The sequence below is a fragment of the Kryptolebias marmoratus genome, linkage group LG22, assembly GCF_001649575.2.
Source record: "Kryptolebias marmoratus isolate JLee-2015 linkage group LG22, ASM164957v2, whole genome shotgun sequence".
Lineage (NCBI taxonomy): Eukaryota > Metazoa > Chordata > Actinopteri > Cyprinodontiformes > Rivulidae > Kryptolebias > Kryptolebias marmoratus.
Genome location: NC_051451.1, coordinates 3,580,404 through 3,604,460, shown reverse-complemented (window position 1 = coordinate 3,604,460; position 24,057 = coordinate 3,580,404).

Genomic DNA, 24,057 nt, shown 5'->3' with positions numbered 1-24,057 from the left:
GGAGACAGCGTATCCGGGACCTGCCAGACGTTGGCGGTGGATTTTAAAGGGCAGAGTGGTTTGCACCGAAGGATCCAATCAGTGGGAACGACGTGTCGGATCGACAGCGGGCAGAGGGGGAACTCTGCCCTGGTCCGTAAGTAACATTCCACTGATTGTCTGCAGGGACCCTTTAAAAGTGTAATTAGGACATCCGCCGCTCGGTGATCGCTATTCTGGCCCAGGTGTTTTGATCCAACAGGAAGCCTGTGGGGCGGCGCTTTGCGTGGAGCGACTGGAGTGAGCTGCAACTATCGCAGGAGGCGGTGGACTCGGGGCTGTGACGTCAGACTGGACGGAGTGCAGGATTCGCTGTTCGAATCGGACTCCGTGGATGTCGCCCTTGTAGGACAATTTTAGCTTGTTCGGGACTGGAACATTTTATTATTTCTATTGTGTTTTTACTGTCTTTTAAAAAGAAAACGGAGCATTTTAATCCCTTTTGGGGAATAAAAATTCTGATTGATCAAACTGTCCTCCCTTGGTGCTGTTTGACTGTTTTCCTCCTTGTTGTCTGGGAACCTGTAATTACCAGCCGACATCAAGCTGGGTACTACACACATTTGGCATATATCAACCTTTTTAAGCACACCTTGTGTGGATGAGTGAAGTCAGTGAAGCAGAAGGTATCAGACCACTAATTAGTATCAATAAATTGTGTAAGACAGGGATCAGAAGGAATAACCAGTTTTAGTGCAAAGTTTAGGTGGTTACTGATAGTTCTGTCAGTCTTTAACCTTTTCATTAGATGAACTAATAAATAAATAAAAAAGGACAATCAAATTGAAAAATACCCAGTTTATCACAGTAACATAAGACTTTATCTCTGACTCTGAGATATGCAGCAATGTATGTGTGAATGTATGCATGTGTGAAAAAAGACAGTGACATGTAAGATGTAAAGACTAGGAAAGGTATGAAAGAAGACATTCATAAATATGAACTTGTTTCCCATGTTTTGTTTGTTTGTTCTGGATGTAAATTTTGGAAAAATAAGTTGTTTAGTAATAGCAGCTGTCATCTGATGGGGTCATTTTGTAACACTTTGAGATATTACAATATGCTTTTATTAAAGGTAATTAGCAGGACATATTGTGGTAGTTTGTAGGCTAACAAATGTTCTGTTATGCAACAAACTTTAACTCTTTTCTCTTAGAATGTGACACAAGCACAGACTTTTGCAATGTTGTTCTTCTGGTCTAATAAAAATCTAATATTGAACCATAATTATGTTATGAACTATTTGTAGTTAAAGCTACTTTTTTATTAAAGTAAAATGTCACTTTTGTAGTAATAAAGGCTTCTAAAGTGTACATCACTATAGTTCACAGCTATAAATGTTATTTTAATATTGTTTGCTCTGCAAATAAATGCAACAATGAGGATCGTTTTCTTATTTGATTATTCATAATTTTTATGAATGCCAGTAAAACAAGGTGAAGACAAATAAACTGAAAGAAAAATTCAAAATATTATGTTGATAATGGAAAGGACATAGAGGGCCTTATCATTAAATATATCAGTGCATGAATATTATAGTGATTTTTGTCACAACAAATTACAGTTGGTTCCTATTTTTAATATGTTGTTTATTAACTAGATCATGGAAACTTTGCTAATACATCCTTTGAAAAAGGTGATTTTCTGTTGAAATAACAAAGTGAACTGATCAGTAAGGAAAAATGTATGAGGAGACAAAGGGTTTATCATGACAGACTTGTGTTCTTGTTCGAATTCTGCTTCAATGGAAAACTCTGATAGTGAATATGTTTATATTGTTATCAAAGGCCATGGATAAATGATAGTTATGTAGGATAAAAACCACTCTAAGAGGAGGAATGTAATGTTATTCTTCCCTTAATGAAAAGAACCGAACAAGAGCACAGCTGACTGGTTTATGTGCTCTAACGCTGATGCAGATGAAGATTACTCGTCCACACCAGAGTCAGCGAGCGTCCAAAAAAAACCTTGAAAAAGTCTCCCCTGGAACACACAACTGCTGCATGCAGAGTTCCGTTAACAAGGTAAATGTAAAAACTTGTATGGTCTTAGTTGGTATGGGAAATAATAGAGGCATAAACACACAAATACAAGTACTACAATATCTAATTATACTTAATATTAGGAACAAACTTCTATTACTGTGCAAGACATGGCATGATAGAAAGCTCTTAAAGCCATAATAGCTGTCAAAATATGTAATCCTTATCAATGTTTTTGTATATGTGATATTATAAAAGTAACCACTAAATACACATCATTCACAACCAAAAGTCTACCACATAATTTGTAATAAGTGAGCAAAATCAGTAGTCATGTTTAGTTGTCAACATTTACGACCATATCAACCCAAATTTTTCAAAAAAAAACAGTTAACCCATGTCAGAATTTGGGTTTTGTTTAAGTTATTCTTTAAGTTTCTTTTGTGTAGGGTTTATTGTTTCTTTTCCGTTTTTGGTTGTTCCTGTGTTTGGTTTTGTTAGTTGGTTTTTTGCTCCCTGTGTTCTTTGTCATTTTCACTTATCCTCAGCTTATCACTTGTTTACCTGTTACACAGTAAAAAATGTGGCGTTAATATTTCAGTGTTAACCTAATTTAATCTAAATAGAGTATTTATAACTATATGGAGTGTAAATCGGCTCTGACATTGGAGTTAAAAGTCAGAGTAAAATTCCACATTCACTCAGTGAAACTTGTGACTTTGTGAAGTGTCAATGACATGCCAGTAAAGATTTTTGTGGAGGAGGAGGAGAAAAAGAAGAAGAAGCAGCTCCGGTTCTGTGTCATCCCTACTGACCGCCAGATGGCGGTGCTAAAAGCACTGAATGTTCCCTTCGCGCATGCGCTGTTGGAGTAAATATTTCAACAGAGTCACACCCATGACCAATCGGATGAACAATCAGAGGCTATATAGCGTGATGTCATCCGAGGCTCTGCTCCTCATTTCTTCTCGCGTGCTGTTCGCTTGGTTTGGCATCGGCCATTCCGAACTGAGGATATTTCACGGTCGTTTCACGCCCTACCGCCTGTTGGTCGGAGTAGCTGTGTTAGCCCTCCGAGGGCTGGGACGGGTCTTCGTTCCAGGTAAGGCTGTATTGTTGGTGAGGACACCGTTTGTGCCTCCGCTCCAAACTCTTCAGCTTCTTCAAAGAGTTGCGCTTCTGCTTTAATTGGTGACAGCAGCATTCTCGCCCCCTCTCCCAATTTTGGCTGGCATTATATAAGCGGTTTGTTGTTGCTCCGCTTTTTTTTTTGTTGTTTTTTTTTCCTCTTTTCTATTGTCCTTTATTGTGGACGTCGTTGACGTTGTCAACTCCTGTGTTGCTCCGTTTCTTTCCTGATTGGTGATGGCAGCGTTTTCCACCCCCTCTCCCGATCTTGGTCTGTTTAGTTTTTCGTCCTACGCTTGGACGTAGCTGACCGCGTCCTGCTGTGGGTCCGCTGGCTTTTTCTGAACTTGGTGACGGTGGCGTCTCGCCCCCCTCTCCCGATTTCAGCCGATCTTGTTTGTTTGGATTCGCCTGGTTTTCCGTTTGCCCCTTTAATTGGTGACGGCAGCGTTCTCGCCCCCTCTCCCAATTTTGGCTGGCATTATAAGCGGTTTTTCGCTGCTCCGCTTTTTACTTTATTTTTCGTCCTACGCTTGGACGTAGCTGACCGCGTCCTGCCGTGGGTCTGCTGGCTTTTTCTGAACTTGGTGACGGTGGCGTCTCACTCCCCTCTCCCGATTTCAGCCGATCTTGTTTGTTCGAATTTGCCTGGTTTTCCGTTTTGTCCCTTTAATTGGTGATGGCAGTGTTCTCGTCCCCTCTCCCAGTGTACTGTTGTGTGGTCTACCTGCCTTCAGTTTTGGGCATGGAAACCTCCCACTGTTGTGTGGAGTGTGGGGCTGGGTTTCAGGCTGATGATGGCCATGACTTGTGCCCTGCCTGCCTCGGCCATGATCACCTGGTTGAGGCCCTGTTGGAGACTGCCTGCATGAACTGCAGCTACATGCCCCATGCAGTTAAAGTGGCTCGACTGGCACAGTCGTGCCCAGAAGGCGGAAGGTCATTGCCACACCCTGGGCTACGCCTAGGCGCTCTAAGCGCGGGGCTGAGGCCACTACCTCTGTGGCTCCTCCTAAAAAGAGGGGGAGGGCTAAATCCGACCAGGGTCTTTCCACAAGGGTGGGGACAGCTGCAGCTGGACGTCCCGCACGCAGTAGAGTCCGCTCCTGGCAGTGCTTTTTTCAGGCGCGGACAAGCCCCTACTCCTTTTTCTGTCCCACCATCAGAGGAGTACCTCCAGGAGCTACATGCTTGTTGGCGGGACCCTAGAGCCTTTTCACGCCTCTCCACAGATGGCCGGGTGTTGGTGGCTATGCATGGGTCTGTTAAGGCGGGCTTGGACCGTATGCCTACGGTTGCCTCGCTCATTGTGTCCTCAGATGAAGCCCTGCGTGACGATGTTCGGTGCCCGCAGGCTCAGTGTCGCATTACAGATGACTTTCTCTGTGAAGCGTATAATGCTGGAGTACGTGCCGGCCGCCTTGGCAATTCCATGGCGCACCTCATGTTTGCCCTTTCTGCATCCCTTCAGGATACCAGTGGGGCAGATACGGCTGTTGGCTTTAGCAATGCAGCGCTTCAAGCCTTTGCATTGATGATCAGGGAGCTTGGGCGTGTGATGTCTTTTCTCGTTCAGGCTCGCAGACAGGTCTGGCTGGCTCAGTCTACATTGACTGAAGCATGCTGCAGGTCCGTAGTGTTACTGTGGTGCCGGGAGAGTTGTTCAGTTCTGCTGCCTTGGAAGCCCTGGAACGGATCGTCCAGGCTCAGCAGACTAAACAGCAGCTCTCAGGCCTCAGCAAGGGTATGCCCGCTCCTCCTCATAATCCGAGGCACCCATCGGCTGGCTCCAGCAATCGGCCGCAGCCCCGAGGTAGAAATCGGTCTGGTGGGTTTTGCCCTCGTGCGGTGCAGCAGAGACCGACCAGGGACTTTCGTGAGCCGGTCTGCCAACCGTCCAGGAACACCCGGGCCGCAGACTTTGGCCGTCGCCCCCCCCCCCCCAAAAAAAAGCCTCTAGGGGCTGCGGAGAGAGAAAATGAGGCTGCCAGGCCAGCCGTCAGATAATTTTCTCATCAGCAGCTCAATTGCTGGGCTGCTCTTGCTGCGGATCCATGGGTGGTTGCCACTTTGACCCATGGTTACCGGCTCCAGTTCCGACGGCGGCCTCACATCTCACACCGGGTCAGGGTGACAGTAATCACCGACCCAGTGAAAGCTCAAGCCCTGGACCAGGAGCTCTCCGCCCTCCTGGCCAAGGCTGCGATCGAGGCAGTGGATCCTTTGCGGCAACCCAGAGGCTACTATTCAACATATTTCCTCGTTTCAAAGAAGGCAGGCGGATTTCGTCCCATTTTAGATCTTAGGGGACTCAATCGGTATCTGAAGGTTCTTCCTTTTCACATGCTCACGACTGCAGAGGTTCTTCAGGCTGTGACAAAGGGCGACTGGTTTACATCCATAGACCTTACAGATGCTTACTTCCACGTACCTATCGCAGCTTTCTCAGGTTTGCCTACCAGGGTCGCCACTGGCAGTTCCGTGTGCTCTCGTTCGGCCTCTCACTGTCTCCGAGGGTGTTTACTCAGTGTGTGAAGGCAGTCCTGTCCCATCTGCAGGCCTGTGGTATGAGGGTTCTTCCGTACCTCAACGATTGGCAGCTCTGCACCCCGTCTCAAGAGCATGGGTCTCGCGGCACGAGTCGTCTGCTTGCTCATGTGTCCCAGTTGGGCTTCAAGGTGAACTTGGAGAAGAGCTGCCTGATTCCATCACAGACGATCACTTTTCTCGGGGTGCTTCTAGATTCCTCCTCTATGACAGCCTACCCATCTTGCCAGAGGGTGGACTCCATTCTCCAACTGGTGAGTCAATTCAGGCTGGGCAGGCAGCTTCCGTACATCGCCTTCCTACAGCTGCTGGGCAAGCTGACATCTGTTACTCAGGTTGTAACCTTAGGTCTGCTGTCGCTGCGCCCTTTGCAGAGGTGGATCAACAGCTGGCGCCTGAACGCCAAGTTACACAAGCAGCGCGGACTGGTGGTAACATGGCCATGTCTTTGTGCCCTGCGCCCGGGGAGAGACGGGGCTTATTTGTCCAGGGGTGTGGCCATGGGGGTTGTCGTGTGCCGACGGGAGGTGATCACGACAGACGCCAGCTCTGAGGGATGGGGCGCTGTCTGGCAGCACAGAGCGGTTCAGGGCCGCTGGTGTCGGCGGGATCACTCCAGGCATATAAATTTGCTGGAGCTGCACGCTGTGCATATAGCTCTCAGGCATTTTTTGCCCAATCTGGAAGGGAGACATGTCCTGGTTCGGTCAGACAACACCTCTGTTGTCTACCACATCAACCACCAAGGCGCAGGTCGGCGCAGCTTCTGCAAGAGTCCCGGGATCTTCTGGAATGGGCATCCCTTCACCTATCCGGCCTGCGGGCGACGTACTTACCAGGGCGGCACAACCTGGTAGCGGACTCTCTTTCCCGACAGGCTTCAGCTCCAGGAGAGTGGTCCCTCCACGGCGACGTAGTCCGCCTGATCTGGGACCTCTTCGGTCAGGCAGAGGTGGACCTGTTCGCTTCGGAGGAAGCGACTCATTGTCCTCTGTGGTTCTCCCTTACAGGGGCTGTAGGAGCAGAGCCTCGGATGACGTCACGCTATATAGCCTCTGATTGTTCATCCGATTGGTCACGGGTGTGACTCTGTTGATATAATTATTCGAACAGCGCATGCGCGAAGGGAACATTCAGTGCTTTTAGCACCGCCCTCTGCCGGTCAGTAGGGATTCATAGAACCGTAGTTACATACGTAACTTTCGTAGTAGTTCATGAAACAGCTACTCCCATTTTGGATTCTAAATGGAGTTGTGCTGCAGAGAAGGCAAGTAGCTTTGACAATCTGGTGTTGGTAACTTATTTTAATAGTAATTGTGACAAAGCAAGATAATATAGCTTTAGTTGTTATCCAATAAATATGTTTGCAACTATTATTATGCGTAAGTGCTAGCCTTGCAAATGGTTTTGGCACCATGGCTTGGTTTGCTCTTGATATCTGCTCAATTTTGTACCCGTTTCATCCTTTTGTTCACTTCAGCGTAGCAGGAGAAAGTGCTATTGTGTAAGGGCGAGAGACGAGGGATAGGCCTATGCCAGACAAGTCGTCCACCTCAAAATATTAGCTATGTTTGTTTTCTGAAGGCCATTAAGGTAAGAATACGTAACTGTAATCAATTGTAGTAGAAGAAATGGTTATGCCTTATGGCATAAGCACCAATGCCGTAGGTGCTTCAGGGTCGTAGCACCCACAGCAACAAGTCATGCTAGCATGGTTAGCACCATGGATATAGTGCCTAATAGGCACCATACTGCTTGAACAGATTATGTTCAAGTGTATCAGGAACATAAACTCTGTTCTCAGATGGCATTACCCTTGAATCTGTGTATCATTCCTTTTTTCCATTTTAAATGGCAAACAAAAATAAAATAATGAAAAACAGACTGGTTATTTTGTTTTTTGTTTCACCAAGAACAAAAAATGCCTGGTTTTTCATATTTCACTTTTAGGCTCAGATTGAAAACATGAAATGGAAAAATGGGCACAGGACATAATTTGATTATAATATTTAATTGGTCCTTACCAAAAGTTTGGTAAGGAGCGCTAGCAAATATCAAACGTTAGCTTGTTCCCCGCCACCATAGACATTATTTACGAAGACACCTCGAGGACTTTCACGTGCCCCTCCAGTTCATTTCTTTGTACTGAGGAAGCTGTATGTATAACTAAAATAATAAGAACTCTCTGAATCTTTACCTGATTTTCTTAGTTTGGTTTGTTACAAACAGCAGAGATGTAGTTACGATACAGGACGCTTTCACACAGTAAAAATATGTACTTTCATGCTGAAATACTTTGTTTTATGTTTTTTAACAAAGACAGACATATGTTATGGCATATTAATAAATGCAATTTCAATACATTTTATATTTTAATAAAGAAACAAGTTCGATTGTTCATTTCAATGTATTTCACTCTCTCACACACATATACATGCACATTCCTGAGCTTTCTGTATACACAACATCAATAATTTCTTCAGTTTTGTGTGCTGTGCATGCACACACACATGCAGTTTTTTAAAGGCCTGGAAAAGTAATCTTTGAAAGCTCCAGATCATTCCAGCATCTCACACTACGCTGCGTGTAACTGGGGCTGGAGAGCTGAGCTTTACTTTCAGTGAGATGCTGAGAAAGGTCCACTGGAAGGCACTCTGCAGCTTCCTTCAGGTTTCTGTGTTCCTTTTTGCTACAGGCTAAAATATAAGACTCATAATATTTAAAAACAACTTGAAAAAGTTTTAGTATGCTACAGTGTATTGTTATACACAATACATCATTAATTCCTAAACATGCATAAAGAACTAACAGGTAAAAACAGGTTTAACAAAGTGTGATATTAACTTTAGTTTTACATGTGAATCATAGACATTTCTGTCAGCATGTACAGTAAAAAGATGAGAAGCTAAAGACAGATGAGGTCACAGCATCTCTAAGCTGATCCTGTTAAAGTCCTCTGGTTTGAAACGTTCATTACAGAGATGAGATGACTCTGTATCAACATAACCCTCCCTTCTTACTGCAGCTTCCCATTGCCTCCTTAAATCTGTGTTACTGGGAAACCTTCAAAATGTGAAGAAAAATAAACTGAAAGAGCTAATGAGAGAGGAGGACTAGTTCCTCCTGTTAGCATTTTGGTGTTTGCCAAATAACTTTGCTACAATACCATAACATAATAAATGGTCAAATAACCCAAATTATTGTTCAATCTTACTTGTGAAAGTTAATCCCTCGTGATATAAAATCCAGTCATAGCTGCTCGCTCTGTGGTTACTCCTGTTGGCACTTAGAGAGAGGAGAGATCCTGGATGTAATGAGGCATCTACCTATTTATGTTTGTTCAATATCAATCGATCAGAACCAGATAATCTAGTCAGACCTATCAACTATGGAGACTTACGTATTGTTTCAAGGATCAAACCGCTGTTAAACGTCCTCAATCAGTGGTTCTAGCGATGCCATAGTAGCCACTACATTACCTTAACTGCCGCAAAAAGCCACTTCCTGGTCACCTAAACCTGACCAAATAAATATTAAAATCAAATTCTGTCCAACTCGTGTATCATTCGTTTTTTTTCTATTTTCAATTGACAATCAAAAATCAAATAATAAAAAAAATGCCTGGTCTTTCATATTTCACTTTTACGCTAAGATCGGAAACACAAAATTAAAAAACGGACAGCAGGACATAATTTGATTTTAATATTTATCTTCCAGATTATTCACTTCCAGATTACCTAAACCCAACCAATTAAATATTAAAATCAAATTCCGTCCTTGAGCCCAATCCGAGGAGCAAGTTGAGGTGGCTCAGGCATTTGATAAGGATGCCTCCTGGACGCCTCCCTGGTGAGGTGTTCTGGGCACGTCCCACCGGGAGGAGGCCCAGAGGAAGACCCAGGACACGCTGGAGGGACTATGTTTGTCGGTTGGCCTGGGAACACCTTGGGATTCCCCCGGAGGAGCTGGCCCAAGTGGCTGGGGAGAGGGAAGTCTGGGTCCCCCTGCTTAGGCTGCTGCCCCCGCAACCCGACCCTGGATAAGCGGAAGAAGATGGATGGATGGATGAATCTTTTTAGATTAATCGCATGTGTTAACACGTTAACGTTGACAGCCCTAATATATATATAAATAAAACCTTCCATCTCGCCCTATTTGTTCCATATGGGTGGCTCCACTTTCACTTCAAGCTCAGGTCCTCTACCAGAGGCCTGGGAGCTTGACGGTTCTACACAGTATATAAGGTGTTCCTAGGACTGCTCTCTTCTGGACAGAGATCTCTGAGGTTGTTCCTGGGATCTGTTGGAGCCACTCTTCCAGTTTGGGGGTCACAGCACTGAGTTCTCTGATGACCACTGGTACCACTGAGGCCTTTCAGCCCTTGGTATTTCTCAAGCTTTTTGTGCTCCTTCTTCCTGATGTTACAGTCGCTTAAGACTGCTACATCTATCACCACTGCTTTATTGTCCTGGGGGTGGGGGGTGGCTACAGAAAAAAAGAAACAGACTTCAATTTTTATGGACAAGTTGGGGCATTTCTGTGGTGGATCCTTTTTCAATGCCCATTTCTGTTGCTCTGACAACTGGCTAATTTCTCTCAGAGTTACCTTGATCATATAGCCAAGTATTTTGCTATGGTTTATACCAGCTTTTTGGTCTTTGTGATGGTGTCAGTATTTACATAGAGAAAAGTGAATATTCTAGAAGACTTTCAGAGGGTACTTTGTTGCTTAGCCTTGGCAAAGAGTGAAGGTTATAGGTACCTAACTTGATCACAATCTTACTTTTCAGGTCCCTTGTATTCAGTTTCTCAGGGCTCAATGGGGCTTGGTACTCATATTTGGATGGTGTAGATGATAGTATGTCACGTTATTCACCGCAGCACTTTTTAATCACAATTATCTATTTTAGTTCAAATCAGGTAGTGACAATCTTGTAGACTCTTTTTATTATATAATTAAACTTCTATTTGACTTTCACAATCACACAATGAGAAAACCTAAACTTTTATGTTCCATAGATATTAAACTGTTCCTGGTTCTTGACTTACAAAACTAACAGGTAAGACTTTTGAACTAAAGCACAGAAAAGAGCTTTAAATTTTCACATTGAATAAGTCAAAGTGATTTGTGCTAAAAATTTTGGTTGTAGTTTAACCTCCAAATTAGGTGTGTCAGACCATGTTAAATTCTTGGCCTAAATGAAAACCCTCCAATAGAACCATTCTGAATTTATCACAGGATCTCATATCTTAACCAGGTAGCACAATAGTGTTGGCACATGTAAATGCAACGATTCCCAAAGTATGGACCGTATTCTTGATTAAAACTTATCACAAAATTCTTATTGTTGAAGAATGCAGAAGGATATAATCATCACCAATGATCCATAGTAGAACAAGGGCAAATGTGATTGACAGAAGACCACTTTCTTCATCCACATGTCCAGGATGAACAATGAAGATAAAATAAAGTTGGAAAAAAAAATCCTGGCAACAGCGCCACTTGCAGAAGGCTTTTCTCTGATCCACTTTTTTCTGAGGCTTTATACCTGACACCATTTTGACATTTTTTCCTGAGTCCTGATGACATTTTTTTCTGAGATCTGATGCTGTTTTCCTGAGATCTAAGTCTGGTGCCATTTTTCTGATGTCTGAGGAAATCCTAAAATGTACACTGTACCACGGAACCTGCCTCTGCCTGTCCCTGGCTGCCTCCTTCTTAAGGTCTGACATACTAGCTTCATGCTCTAAGGGCTCAACAAGTTTTGCCGATAAGCTATGCATGGAGGTGTGGTGTGAGAGACAGTGCATCAGTGACTCATAGTCTAGTGTGGTGCGGTGGTCTTGCCTTTGCCTGTCAATAGTCTGTACACAACCAACTACAGCTGTATGCAATACACAACAAATTGATGTCCATCATTGTGAATAAATGTTAGGATTCATTCGTGCCCGTTCTGGACTCTTTCCCTGGTTTTTTCTTTTTTTCTTCCCCTCCAGGTGAAGCTGTTGACAACTGTGCAGCGGTGTTGATTACATAACTTCAATCAGAGCAAAATTAATCAAATTAAATGGAAAGATAATTTTTAGTAGTAAGCAATGGTGATTTAATGACACTGACAAAGGCATGGTGAAAAGCAAAATGAAAGAATACCATAAATGTTTACTTGTTTTTGGATTTAGTTTTACTTTAGCACAAACATCAGCAATTTGTATTACTCTAATGAAAGCTTGTAACATTGAATTGATTCTCCAACAGTTACTCCAGGGAAGCCATATTCATTGACTGTCTAATGAAAAACCATCATTAAACAGCTTGTAAATTAGCTCACTTCAATTTGGGAGTCAAAAACAACAGCCATCATTTTATTATTGCAAACTGCAGAAGGAAACATGGAACTATGAAACTATCAACTAATTCTAGGTCCTTATGTCTACCAGCTGCTGTTGATCAGGTAATTGTTTCACTCACACTAGTTGGTAATGCTGATGTGTTGCAATAAAAATGTCAAATCATGTCTCAAACACAGTATGATACAGAGAATCAGTTGAAGATAAAAACAAAAAGAGAGAGCTATCAGGTCTTCCTGTCAGTCCTGTTAACACAACAATGAAAATCTCAAAATAAGTGCACTATGCCTGGGGAAAGAAAATGATGTATTAAAGCATGTCCAGTGGAGGAAAATGTTTTTACTGAGTGGTAGACCAACATTTTAAGCTGTTTTAAGCATTAAATACACTTATGACTTTAAAAAAGCCCATATTTTCCCCTAGAGAGAAGGACCATGCTCAAAGAGAAATTGTAGACAAAAAGGGAAATGAAAAAGGATAGAGACACACCAGGTTTTACTTCATATCAATAAAATTATGCCTTGGAGAAATACTTTTTCTCTAATCAGAAAGGCTATTTCTGAACTTAGAGTTGGCCATTTGATTCACTGCAGCAAGATTTTTTTTATTTGTTTATTTATTTATTTACACCTTTTAACTGATTATGAGTCGGTATTACCCAAAGATCCAATGTTTTATACTGCAAAGGAAAACTACTCTGTACTACCTTTTTACAATATCACTTGAAAACAACAGTCTGAGAAGACCTGAGATATACCAGTACTGTGATATATAAACTAAAATTCAGGCTTAGTCATGGCCAAAAATTTTCTCAGTAATAATAAAATATTTTTGTCAGCTTGTTTTAATGGAGTTTGTTTTGAACAAAAAAAAAAACAGCAAAAAGCTGGTTTACACTACATTTGAGAAAACATCTAATAGGAAAAACGCATCTGTGATGAAACTGTCAAGTTTTTCTCCCCAAAATAACCATATTGTGCTTAACAACAAAAACAAAAGAACAACAACTTGAGGTTCAAATATAGTGCAAATAAAAATAAACCCTTTTATTTATTAAAAATAATTTTTACATCAAAGTTTGAATTTAAAAAAATTAGGAATCAGTGTATGTTACTACCAAACCAAATTTTATGTCAGTATGTGTAAAACAGACAGTTATAGACATTTTTTTGTTTTCTAAGATCAGTTGGCTGTTGTGGCCATTTTGAATTAACTTAATTCTAACGTAAATCAGTTGTAGATGTACATCAAACTATTATTTTCTGCAAGTTTCATTAAAGTTTTTCCAGTGGTACATGATATATTTTGCTAACAGACAGGCACACACACAGACCCAGACAAAAACATAATTGTTTAGCTTTCCTTTTAGTGGTGGGTGATAATTATTGCTTGAGGTCCTCAAGCCTCCTGTAAATTTTATATGGCCTAATTGCAAATGAAGTCATATAGTTTTGCTGTATAATGTATATACGAAGGCTAAAAATAGCAGTAGTTTAGAAGCACATAACACAAACAAAACTGCATGTGAGGAAAGACAGGGGGCATAAATAAGCAAAAACTATTTTGACTTCTAAAACAGCCACTTTATCAGCCTGAATGTGCTGTGAAGGAGATATATAGGAATGATTGTCTGCACTGGAGGTGCTCTTTAACTGTCCATAAGGATTACTGGTGAACCATGAACATGCTTTGGTTTGTGTACTACTCGAACCGTGTGTTGCTCAGACTGCTATATTTCAAAATCCCATTTGACGGAGACAGCTACAGACGTGCAAAGTATGGATTTACCAGGGAGGTGACAAAGGCTAGATCCAGGTACAATACACGCCTGGAACACGCTCTGCAAACAACTCTGCCACTGTATGGAGGGGGCTGAGAGAGATCACCAACTACAGGCCCAGAGCAACTCACTCCACTGACAATATTAAACTTGCAAATGATCTGAATGACTTCTATTCACGCTTTTAAGACTCGGACCACCAACCCCACCCAACTCCTCACACCACTTTGGATCACACCCATCCCCCCTCCCCTGCTCTCTCAGTCCGAAAGGAGGATGTGAGCTGACTGAATCCACACAAGGCTGCAGGTCCAGACTGTGTGTCTCCCTCCACCTGAGACACTGTGCTGATGAGCTGGCCCTGGTCTTCACAGGTATCTTCAACTCTTCTCTGGAGTTCTGTCACGTCCCAGCCTGTTTCAAGTCCTCCACCATCATCCCTGTTCCCAAGAAGCCACGCATTACAGGACTCAACGACTACAGGCCTGTGGCTTTCACGTCTGTAGTCATGAAAACCTTTGAACGTTTGGTCTTATCCCACCTCAAGGCCATCTGTGACCCCTTCTTGGACCCTCTGCAGTTTGCCTACAGAGCCAACAGGTCTGTAGATGACACCATAAACCTGGCTCTCCACTTCATCCTGCAGCATCTGGATTCACCAGGAACGTACGCTAGGATCCTGTTTGTGGACTTTAGCTCTGCATTCAACACAATCCTTCCTACTGTGCTCCAGGACAAGCTTTCTTTGCTCAACATGCCTGATTCCACCTGCAGGTGGATCACAGATTTCCTAACGGACCGGAGTCAGCGTGTGCGGCTGGGGAAAGTTGTCTCCGACGCACAGACTATAAGCACAGGATCTCCACAGGGCTGTGTTCTCTCCCCTCTGCTCTTCTCCCTGTACACTAACTGTTGCACCTCCAGCCACGACTCTGTAAAACTTATTAAGTTTACGGATGACACCACCCTTATTGGGCTCATTTCGGATGGTGATGAGTCTGCCTACAGGTGGGAGGTGGACCAGCTGGTGACCTGGTGCAGCAGCAACAACCTGGAACTCAATGCCTAGAAAACAGTAGAGATGATTGTGGACTGCAGAAAGGCCACAGCCCCTCTGTCCCCCCTCACCCTTAACAATACCCCCATCACCACTGTGGCCTGCTAACGATTCCTCGGTACCACCATCAACCAAGACCTCAAGTGGGAGCCAACAATCAGCTCTCTTATTAAGAAGGCCCAGCAGAGGATGTACTTCCTGCGACAGCTGAAGAAAGCTAAGCTGCCAGCCAGGCTCCTCCATCATGGTGTGGTATGCCGGGGCCACTGCTAAGGACAGATACAGACTGCAGGGCGTTGTGCGCTCCGCTGAGAAGGCGATCGGCTGTAGCCTCCCATCTCTCCATGACCTATACGTCTCCAGGACGGTTCACAGCTGACCCTTCTCACCCTGCAAGCAGCCTGTTCATACCACTCCCTTCAGGCAGAAGGTTTCGGTCCATTCGGACCAGAACATCCCGCCATAAGAACAGTTTCTTCCCCTCTGCCGTCAGACTCCAGAACACTCGTAACTCTATATCTCTGCCTTGGCCACGTCATCACTGGTTTTTATTTTAAAAATAAATAAATAAATTACCTTTTGTCTTTCTTCATTGTTATATTTGTACCTATTGCACCTGAACACCGTTTCTATCCGACTGCAAGTAGGAACTCCTCCCCAGTGGGGTTTCCACTGGGGGATTCACTGGGTCCTCCTGGGGGAGGAGGAGACGCCGACATTGTGCGAGCAGAACCCCGCGACGTGGTGTTGGAAGTCGCGGTGGTGTGGAGGCTCGTGGTGGAGGAGGAGACGCCGACATCGTGCGAGCAGAACATCGTGCGAGCAGAACCCCGCGACGTGGTGTTGGAAGTCGCGGTGGTGTGGAGGCTCGTGGTGGAGGAGGAGACGCCGACATCGTGTGAGAAGAACCCTGCGGCGTGGTGTTGGAGGCCGCGGAACCGGCTGGGGCAGCTGCCGCTGGGACGGATCAGGAGTGCGTGAGTTATGCCGGGGACAGGTAGACGCGGACAGAGAAAAGACTCATGTAATGAGAACTCAGACAGTCTTGAGGAAATTAAAAGATCACTGAACTTTATGAGCAGTGAAATGACAAAAGTATCTAAACAGCAGGAACTCCTGGTCGGTCTGATCGAGGAGGTGAAACAGTTAAGAGTTCTCTTAAGTGACAGAGATAAACAAATAGCTAAGTTGGAACAAAGAGTTGACGATCTGGAACAATATTCTAGACGTGAGGATTTAGTAATCACAGGACTGGAAATAAAACCCAGATCCTATGCAAAAGCAGTGGCAAATGTACATACTACAGAGGACTCCCCACATGAAGATCTGAGGACTCTGGAACAACAGGTTGTAACATTTCTGCAGGACAAGGACATTGAAATCAAACATGAGGACATTTCAATCTGTCATACTTTACCCACCAAATCAGATAAACTTAAACCGGTAATAGTTATTAGATTCATCAGTAGGAAAGCAAGAAACAACTTAATTATGCAGGCAAGAAAACTGAAGGGTACAAACGTCTATATAAATGAACATTTAACTAAAAAAAATGGAGCTATTGCACGGGAGGCAAGGTTGCTGGAAAAAACAGAAAAAAATAGCTGCAACATGGACGCGAAATGGAAACATCTGGATTAAGAAAAAGGAGGGAACACAGGCTAAAATGGTCCAAGAACTCAAAGACTTGGAAACATTTAAATGAATTAAAGAGGATAAAATCATAAACTTAAATAACTGAAACAGCATTGATAAAAATGAATCTAATAATATAACGGACAATGTGAGATATACTTATATATGGCATTATATGAAGACGTAGAGACAAAGGTTTACAGTTTGGACGATGTAATTAATCCAGAATTCTTTCCTGTTGTTAAAGACTCTGAATATTACGATGTAGAGCAATTCCAGAATATTAATACAACATATGGCCTTTCTATTATCCACTTCAATTGTAGAAGTGTGAATGCAAATTTATCTAAAATAACAGATTATTTACAACAGTTAAACAGAACCTTCTCAATAATAGCACTTTCAGAGACATGGCTTAATGATTCAAACATAGATAATATTTATTTTGACGGGTATGAGTTATATTATAAGAACAGGAGCAATAAAAGGGGAGGTGGAGTTGCTCTATTAGTTAATAAAGAAATAAAATGTAAAATCATTCATAAAATGTCTTGGACTATAGATAATATTATGGAAATAATAACAATTGAGATAATAAATAAGATTTCTAAAAACATTATTATAAGTTGTGTATATCGATCACCTGAATCGAACATAGATTTTTTTACAGATAAAATTATAAACGTCTTTGAGAGGAGTTGTAATAAAAACATTGTTTTGTGTGGGGACTTTAACATTGACCTGGCAAATAAAACTGACTCAAATCACATTGTTACATTCATAAACTCAATGCACAGTTTAAATCTTTATCCAATGATATCAAGACCAACAAGAATCACATCCCACAATGCTACAGTAATTGATAATATTTTTACAAATATAACAAACAGAGAGATAATGGGTGGTATTTTGATTACTGATGTAAGTGATCACTTACCAATTTTTACAATTTATAAAGATGTTCAAAGTAGTACAAAAGACATTATAATCAAGGAAAAAATAATAGACACATCAAGAAAAGCTTTGGATAAATTAAAAGACGATTTAAAAAAACAGAACTGGAAGAACGTATATGTTGATGATGTGAACAAAGCATATGATGTGTTTATGAATATTGTAGAAGATTTGTATGGAAAAAATTGTGTAAAAAACAATTATACAAAAAACAATACTGTCAACAAACCATGGATGACAAAAGGCTTAAAAAATGCTTGTAAAAAAAAGAATTACTTATATTCATGTTTCTTGAAATTAAGAACAAAAGAATCGGAGGATAAATATAAGAAGTATAAAAACAAGTTAGTTTTTATCATAAGACAGCATAAAAAGAAATATTATAGTGATTTATTAAATAGAAGTAATGGTGATATGAGGGCAACATGGAAAGTAATGAATGGTGTTCTGAAAAATCATAAAAAACATGCAGGCATTTCACAGCACTTTGTAAAGGAAGACAATGGAATACATGATCTGAACGAAATTGTAAATGAATTTAATCATTATTTTGTGAATGTTGGTCCTAGTCTTGCAGCTAAAATACCAAAAACAGACACAAATGTGAGTCATACAATCACGGGTTGTACCAACAGTATTTTTCTTGATGGAACTGACAAAAAAGAAATAAAGAATATTGTAAAAAATCTTGCAAGCAAAAGATCAAAAGACTGGGTGAACATGGATATGAGAGTTGTAAAGGATATAATGGATTATGTTATTGAGCCATTTACATATATCTGTAATTTATCATTTCAAAATGGTGTATTTCCAGACGGCATGAAGATAGCCAAGGTAATCCCTATCTACAAAAATGGAGAAAAAAATTTGTTTACAAATTATCGGCCAATTTCTTTGTTACCACAGTTCTCAAAGATTTTGGAAAAATTATTTGTAAATAGATTAAATTTATTTATTGATAAACACAATATATTAAGTAGCAGTCAATATGGGTTTAAGTCTAGAAATTCTACATCAATGGCTATCATGGATTTGATTGAACAAATAACAGCAGCTGTTGATCAAAAACAGTATTGTGTTAGTGTTTTTGTTGATTTGAAGAAGGCCTTTGACACCATTAACCACACCATTCTTCTGGAAAAGTTAAATAGATATGGCATAAGAGGTACAGCTTTACAGTGGGTATCTAGTTATCTGGAAAACAGGAAGCAGTTTGTGCAGGTGAATGATACAAGATCTGAACTCTGCAACATTACATGTGGGGTTCCTCAGGGTTCTGTACTTGGGCCAAAGTTGTTTCTTTTATATCTAAATGATTTAGTAAATGTGTCTGGGCTTCTTAAATGTGTATTATTTGCAGATGATACTACCTTTTTCTGTTTAGGAAAAGACATAGAACAAATGATGGAGATGATACAAATAGAATTTATTAAGATACAAACTTGGTTTAAACTAAATAAATTATCATTAAATTTGAATAAAACGAATTATATGATATTTAGTAAAAGAAATAAAGCTATCGATCTTCCTTTTAAAGTTGATGATGTTGAGCTCTGTAGAGTCAATGAGGTTAAGTTCTTGGGTGTTATCATTGATGAAAAGCTGACATGGAAACCCCATGTAAATTACATAAAAACAAAAATAGCCAAATCCATAGCAGTATTGTACAAAGTAAGGGACTTATTTCATGACAAATCTTTATTTATGTTATATAATGCAATAATTGCTCCACACCTGACTTACTGTATTGAAGTCTGGGGGAAAGCATGTAAAACAATTACAAATCCGATTTACATTTTACAGAAACGAGCAATAAGATGTATTACCAGAAAACATTTCAGTCACCCATCAAATGCTTTATTTTGTCAGTTGAAATTATTGAAATTTTATGAGTTGGTTGATTACAATATTTTGAAGGTTATGTATAAAGCTCATAAAAGTTTATTACCTCTTAATATGCAAGTATACTTTGTTAAGAGAGTAAGTAATTACAATCTTAAGGGTATAGAGATGTTTGTAAAGCCTAAGATTCGAACAAATTTGAAGGACCGATGTACTTCGGTACAAGGTATAAGATTGTGGAATAATTTGGAAAGTGAATATAAAAATGCTGGCTCGATAGATATATTTAAGAGAATGATAAAAGTCAAGTTGTTGAAAACATATACAATTGTATAATGTGCAATCATAAGAATTGCTGTACAAGGAGTTGATGTTTTTTTTTTGTTTTTTGTTGTTATGTTTTATTATTTGAAAACTATCATTGTTTGAATTTGTTTATTTTGAAAAAAGGGGCAGATATTAATAAGATTTTTTTTTCTTCTTCTGCTACCTTTCATTTTATTTGTATTTGTATATTCTTTTTCTTTTTTTGTATAGCATTTGTTTTGTCTTTAAATGAAATGAATAAATTAAAAAAAAAAAAAAAAAAAATTCCTAGTCTGTGAACCCTGTTCATTGACAATGGAAATAAAACTTATTCTGATTACTTCTGTATTATATTTTATTATGATTTCATTTAGATTATTTTAGCTACTATTTTGACTGTTTTAGCTTATGTTTAGATATGTTTAGTTTCATGATTTCATTTAGAATATCCAATATTTCATTTATATTATACATGATTGATATGTTTCTATGATGTTTGCTGTAGCTCTGTATTTGATTATGTACCTGATTGTTGTTTCTGTTGTAAAGCACTTTGAATAGCCTTGTTGCGGAAAAGTGCTATATAAATAAATTTCACTTCACTTCACTTCACTACACTTAAATCCATCAAAAAATGGAAGGTATATGGAACGTGTGTAAATCTACCAAGAACAGGCAGTCCCTTACAAACTGACTGACCCTGAAAAAGGACAATAGAGGCCACCATGATACCTGTGAGCTCTCTGAAGGAGTTAAAGCTTCAGCAGGTGAGATGGGAGAGACTGTACATATAACAACTGTTGCCCAGATTCTTCACCAGCCTAAGCTTTATTGGAGAGCTGCAAACATAAAACCACTATTCACTAAGTGAACCACTGTGTTAAGGAGGAAGGAGCACACATAGGTAAACTGACTGACATCTCACTGCCAGCACTGGGTCAAACAGCAGGAAGACACCATTGAATATGTGAAGTGCAAATATCCAACCTCAAATCCCCCTAGTGGTCTGTTCCCTTTAGTGGTCATGTCTGTTTTATGGAGTGAGTTTGCAGTGTTTCTTACTTGCTGATGTTTTTGGTATTTGCATCATTTTTCTTTTGCATTTGTTTTTTGTGTGTTCTGGAGTTTGCATCATTCATGTGTATGCACATACAATAAATAAGATAAAAGAAAGTATAAAAATAAAGTGGCAAAGCTAAGCACACTATAATGAATTAAAAAACAATAAAAACAACACAGTTGAACAGATAAAACAAATACCAGTAAAAAATAAGTACAATCAAGTCTCTGTTGGGTTTAAGGCCAGTGAATAAAAATAACTTTTCAAACAGGTTTTAAAAATGGACAGTGAAGGGGCCTGTCGAAAGTGCAAAGGCAGAGTGTTCCATAACTTAGGGGCACTAACAGTGAAGGCCCTGTCTCCTCTAAGCTTGTAAACTCTTACCAGGTAACACCAGGTGTTTGCTGAGACACAGAAATTGTAGTTTCCAGAAAACTGACTGAGCTGAACTTTATCCAAAGAAAATTATATTTCACAGCAAGTAAAACTGAGAAGCCTAGGGAGCGACAAGCCTGGTAGTTTATTTTCCACGTAATGTGCAGGTGAATTTGGCTATTCAGTTTTATTTCTGTCTGAAACATGTTTTATGTGTCCCCTGACAGGCCCGAGGTGAAGACAGGCTATTTTCAGCAGCCATATTGTGGTGCTACCCCGTTGCAACTTGACTGACAGCTCAGTTTGAGGGTGGAAGAAAGGCTTTATGTTGCCCCCGGATGATCTGCCAATCACAACTGGACCAACTCATGTTGTTTGGTGTTGTGTGTGTTGTTTGCAAGTGTGAGTCAGGACTGTATTGGAGAAAATAAGATTACTGGGAAATTTGTACTGTGCCAAGTTTGTGTCAATCTGTCTCAGAATGACAAAAAATAAACAACTATCTGACCCAGTGAACTCTGGCAGCAGCATTGACGAAGTGCTAATCAAGTTACATAACCATGTGTTTTTTGTTTGTACTTTTCATGATTTTTTATGCAGGCATTTATGATTTGCCTCCATAAAAATCTTTCCACTATGAAATATGTCATGACAGAACTTTCTCAGTTAAATGGTTCAATCTGCCAATCATGTGCTTGAATGTCAATAATTTGGGGCTTTTATTGATTGATTGAAACCCTACTTTTTACATGATGGTTATACAATGTACAATTTTATTGATTTTAAAAACAGAATGTTGAAGAGTTTTAGGCATTTTATTAGAATGCTTTCTGGGCACCTCTCATAGGAGGTTTTCCAGGTATATCCCACTGGGAGCAGACCCAGATCTTGCTGGAGGGATTATGTATTCTCTCTGGCCTGGGAATGTGTTAGAATCCTCCAGGAAGAGCTGAAGTTTGTAACTGTGAAAAGTGATAATGGGGTTTTCCTCCTGATGCTGTTGCCTTTTCAATTCAACCATGGACAAGTGGCAGAAAATGGGTTGATGGGTATTTATTCATTTTGCAGAAACAGAAAAACCAGCCATTGGAGTACCCTTTCTGTATACTTATGTTGCCAGTCCCAAGCCTGAATAAATAATCAGGGTTGCTTCAGGTAGGGCATTGGGCATAAAAAAAATGGTTGCAAAAAAACATGCAAAGATTTAACTCCCCAATCACATTGTACAGCAGCCTTACCAGATCGATTGGGGCCAGGGTTCATGATCAACAACTGATTGTGAAAATTTTTACATTTGCAAAAACAAATGTTCAAAATTATATTTCAAAAATTAGAAGACAGGCAAACTCAATCTATTTATCATGTATACCTGTTATTTACTTATTGTATTGTTTCTTTAAATTTTCTTAAAGCTAGTTAATCTAATTTCTTCTAAAGGTCATACAATATCAGTCCTTAATATAAATATCTCAAAACACAATATTACTGTTTAGTTGTAAAGGGCCTTTGCATAATACAGTACAGTGGTTAGAGATTTGACAGATTTCTGTAACACTGGTACATTTTTGCTTCATTTTTTCTCTGTAGAGCTATAATTTCAGGGTGTCTTTAGCTGTCACTTTCTCTTTAAGGGAAAAAAAAGTTAATCTCTGGGCTGTTTAGTTCTAATAAAGCTCAGAGCAGTAACATGACATGCTTTGTTCATTGGCAGTTTTACTGTTATCCTTTTGGGTTCTCTGTCAAGCAAAAAAAATCTTTTATCACATTTAGTAAACTGTATGGCAGAGATTTGCTGCTGAAGCAATGTTGCAATTGGAGAAAAGAAAAGTCAAAAAAGAAGAAAAGAAAAAAAAAAGAATCATTTGAAATTTATTGTTAGAACAGATTGTAAATATTAAAATAAAAACTGCAAATAGGAAAAAAAGAAAAAATGCTGACAGCATTTTTTATTAAACCTTAATCAAAAAACTGTTTGTCATTTCCTGGATAAAAAATAAAAATAATTGTCCATAAGGCTTGTTTTTTTCTTGTAAACTGTACTTTATAGTTTAGGTTTCTTCAGAGTTATTTGTGCAATTTTATTTTAGATTGATATTGTCATTGTTAATTTTTACTTTGTTTTCTTTTCTTTTTTTCCTGACTTTTTTTTCTAACTTTCCTTCCTGCCTTTATTACTATCTGCAGCTGAAGGCAAAAGGGCAACATTGTTTTTGCCTATGTGTGTGTGCGGGCTGGTGTTCATTTGTTGAATGTGTTAGCAAAATATATCATGACTAAAATTTTCAATGAAACTCACAGAAAACAATCATTGACTTGAATTGACTTGATTTAGAAACTATTAACAATTACTCAACACCCTTCAAAAATGGCTAGAACTCAGAAAATTTTTATTATATTGTGTTAAAATTGGTGCATCAGTAGCTAACAGCCACCTCAAATGTATCCTCCAATTGCGAACCGCGTGACGCACCGCTGCTGGCGGGACGCACCGCTGCTGGCGGGACGCACCGCTGCTGGCGGGACGCACCGCTGCTGGCGGGACGCACCGCTGTCCTCCGCGCGCTCCCGGGTACCCAGCACCTAGCGCTAGCGGCAGCTGCTGGCGGCGGCTGCTAGCGGGCGGCTGATAGCTCACCATATCCCATAATTCATTGCGGGTCCAAACGAGGCTTTTAAGCAAAGCGGCAAGGGTGGTGAAGAGCCACAAATTATTTTGCTATATTACACTTTAAGTGACGCAACATGATTTTTTACAACATTTTTAGGCGAGAATTTGGCTTTGAAAGTCTCAAATATCTTCTCGGTTCATCAGTACATGACCTTATTACAATATTGTTTTGACACTTTCGGACATGCCTGCTCCCCTCACCAGCTGTCAGCTGGCCGAGCGTTTCACGTTCGGTACACCGGGAGAGAACGCCTGACTCCCGGCACATTGTTATAAAAACTCCCGCTAGCTTTCCCAATGAGTGGAAGATAAACACCGATATTACGTAATATCTAA